Genomic DNA, 3,165 nt, shown 5'->3' with positions numbered 1-3,165 from the left:
TCCCGAAGAAGCTTTGGCGCTGTTTATAAATATCGGTTTAACGAAGAAAAAATATATTATATTGTGTAAGTCATTATTGCAATGTAATGCCGATATTTTTCCTGTATACAAAAAATTACTCACGCCAAGAAAGAAGCAGTTCCTCTAAGTCCCAAAACAACCGAATTATCAGCTGAAATTGAGCTACAAAACCTAATGGATCATACGTATACACGACTCCTTCAAAGTTTTACTGAAGAAAAGTTGAAATCACTGCCAAAGGAGCTAACATTGATAACTAAATGGGGCTGTGATGTATCGTCAGGACAAAGCGCATATAAACAAAGAATAAATGTAGACGATGAAACAATTACAGATAGTAATATGTTTATGGCTTCTATTGTTCCATTACGACTAAAAGATGAAGCTTTAGAATATTGGAAAAATCCACGTCCATCATCAACTATATTGTGCCGCCCGATATTATTTAAATACGAGAAGGAGTCTTGAAAATCTTGATGATTCAATAACTGACGAACTAAATTATGAGTATGGAATATCTCCTTTGCATGCTAGGATAAGATGTATGGAATTTGTTTTGAAGCTGGCTTATACACTACCACGACAAGGAGAAGTTTTCGACGACAATACAAAATGTAAGGGGAAACAAAACGGGAGAAAAAAAAATAATTCGGGATGCATTCTATAAAGAGATTGGCCTTAGAGTTGACTGTCCAAAGTATGGATACGGAAATACAAATGATGGTAACTCCTCAAGAAGATTTTTTGAAAACGATGAAGTGACTGCTCGCATAACAGGAGTTGATAGAGATATTGTGAAAAGATTGGGAGTAATTTTAAATATTTTAAACTGCCATGAACCAGTTAATGGAATTTGGAGAATATACATCTAAAACTACGGAGTTGCTGCATCAAAAGTAACCTGAGAAGAAACTTACACCAACGGTACATACAATTTTAGCACATGGAAAAGATTTAATAGAGTACCAGTGCTTACCATTAGGAGAATTGTCTGAAGAAGCTCAAGAATCTAAAAACAAGGATACAGAAGATATAGATGTATGAATACCTGCAAAATATCACGAGTTAGACAAAACGAAGACTTTTTCAACATGTTAGCTATCTCTTCTGATCCAGTCATATCATCTATGAGGTATGTAAGAACACAAAAAGATCTTACAGATGCGTATATCTCAGATTAAGTTCCATTGGCTAGTCAACATCGGTTCGAGAGCGTAGAATTTTCTTGATGGCACAGTCGCGCTTTTCTTTGCTATCATCAAACAACATTGATAACAAGATATTTTCCGAATGCGCATAATATGAATTACCTTTAATTACTTGATTGACAATTTTGCGTAAACGAGGTTCTAGAAATCGTGACCAACCAATGAACTTGAAAAATAATGCACTGCCGTACACGACAGAGCTGTAATACTTGATATTGAAGTACATTGGCACATAACATTTAATTGTAAATTCAACCAGAATTCCTAAATTTGCATCTGGATTTTCCGTTGTCACATATAATCGCAATAATCTATCGGCCTTGGTGAGCTACCGAGAATGTACAATTTTCTCTGGATTGATGTTAGCCAGATCCACCGGAACCACGCCGCTAGAAATTGCATGGGCCATGTCGTATAAGTACTTCGAATCGGTGGAAAATTCAATTTTTTCTGGAGCAGGGGGCATATTTTGCAACTCAATTTTCTGGAAGCCGTCCACCACCTGAAAATATATATTAGCAAAATAATTAAAAATGGTTGACAATTATAATAAATGAGTGATAGCAATAACTCACCGGAAGAGTTTCACAAGTTTCGATTTGACGGCTCAGTTTTCCGGTTGCCGATCTTGGTCCAGTGCTGGTTGATTTATCCAAAGCTTCAAACAAATGCCGAAACGGAAGTTCGTTGAAGTGTAGAAGGCAAACGAACCAATGCAATGGTCTTTTTAACAGCAATTCGAATCGTCGTATAATTCCACCGTGTGGGCCAGTGTTTGTTGGCTCACCGTCCGTGCATATTCCAATTAATGCATCCAGTGATATATTTTTATCGTTGAAAAAACCATTTAATTTGGTTGTTTTGTATTCAGCGGTTTCATGTTCGATTTATCCATGATGAGAGGTTTCCCTTATCTTTAATTTTAAAATCTTGCAAAAGAGCGGTTCCCAATGCTGATGCTACTCTGTCAGGCACACCAAATCTGTCACATACCAAGGCAAAGTTAAAACAATCGTACCTCTCTGTGTATTGTGAACTTGTGCTTCTATCCATATCTTCTTGAACTGGTGGCGGTGCGTATGTTGAATCATCGGGATCTTGGTATGTTGGCATTGATGACATAGACGTTGCTCCTTGCTCTTCAGTTTCCATCATATATGTTAGTCTTCTCTGATTATGTTGATCGTGCACGAACTCTTTGAGGCGTTCGGGAACCCAGCCGCATGCACATAGAGCTGCCTTCAAATCGCATTTACATCTTCCAATGTAAAAAATTGTTTCCAGAGATTTTACATACTCTGTAAATTGTTGTGTTGTAAGTGTTGTTCTTCTCTTGATTTGCTCTTGATACTTGTCAAGCAATTTATTCAATTTATTAAATACACTTTTTTCAGCATTATTTCCATACCAAGTTTTTCCCAAATTCCAATCAACTTATCCTGTACTTGAATAGTGAATGATTTATGGGAAAACTTTTTTGTTCTGTTTTAGCACGTTCGCTTAAGTAAAAATAATATCTCAAGATATCCAGATGGGTTGGTAAATTAAGATCAGTTAAATCAGTAGACACACCAAAAACAGTAACATCATGCTTGGGTATATGACTCATTGGGTTTTCGATAGTTGTTGATGTAGTTGCTTCATCTTGCGGTGTAGAGGATGGTGGATTCATTGTAAACTTTTTGATTTGGAATGCACTTTTTTTCAGCATTATTTCCATACCAAGTTTTTCCCAAATTCCAATCAACTTATCTTGTACTTGAATAGTGAATGATTTATGGGAAAACTTTTTTGTTCTGTTTTAGCACGTTCGCTTAAGTAAAAATAATATCTCAAGATATCCAGATGGGTTGGTAAATTAAGATCAGTTAAATCAGTAGACACAACAAAAACAGTAACATCATGCTTGGGTATATGACTAATTGGGTTTTCGATA

The 3,165-nt window shown here is 36.1% G+C and overlaps 1 long non-coding RNA gene across 1 annotated transcript; it reads right to left on the bottom strand.

Moving 5' to 3' along the window:
* Positions 1 to 904: 904 nt before the first annotated feature.
* Positions 905 to 2,067, bottom strand: LOC137246562 (uncharacterized). The gene is made up of 3 exons (XR_010951557.1): positions 1,805 to 2,067; positions 1,332 to 1,731; positions 905 to 1,273 (listed from the first exon to the last, which is right to left on the bottom strand). It is a non-coding gene; the product is annotated as an uncharacterized lncRNA (long non-coding RNA).
* Between the last annotated feature and the right edge of the window lie 1,098 nt (positions 2,068 to 3,165).

This window comes from Eurosta solidaginis, chromosome 3, assembly GCF_040869045.1.
Source record: "Eurosta solidaginis isolate ZX-2024a chromosome 3, ASM4086904v1, whole genome shotgun sequence".
NCBI lineage: Eukaryota > Metazoa > Arthropoda > Insecta > Diptera > Tephritidae > Eurosta > Eurosta solidaginis.
The sequence above is the reverse complement of the archived record's forward strand: the minus strand, read 5'-3'. Positions and strand labels throughout refer to the sequence as shown.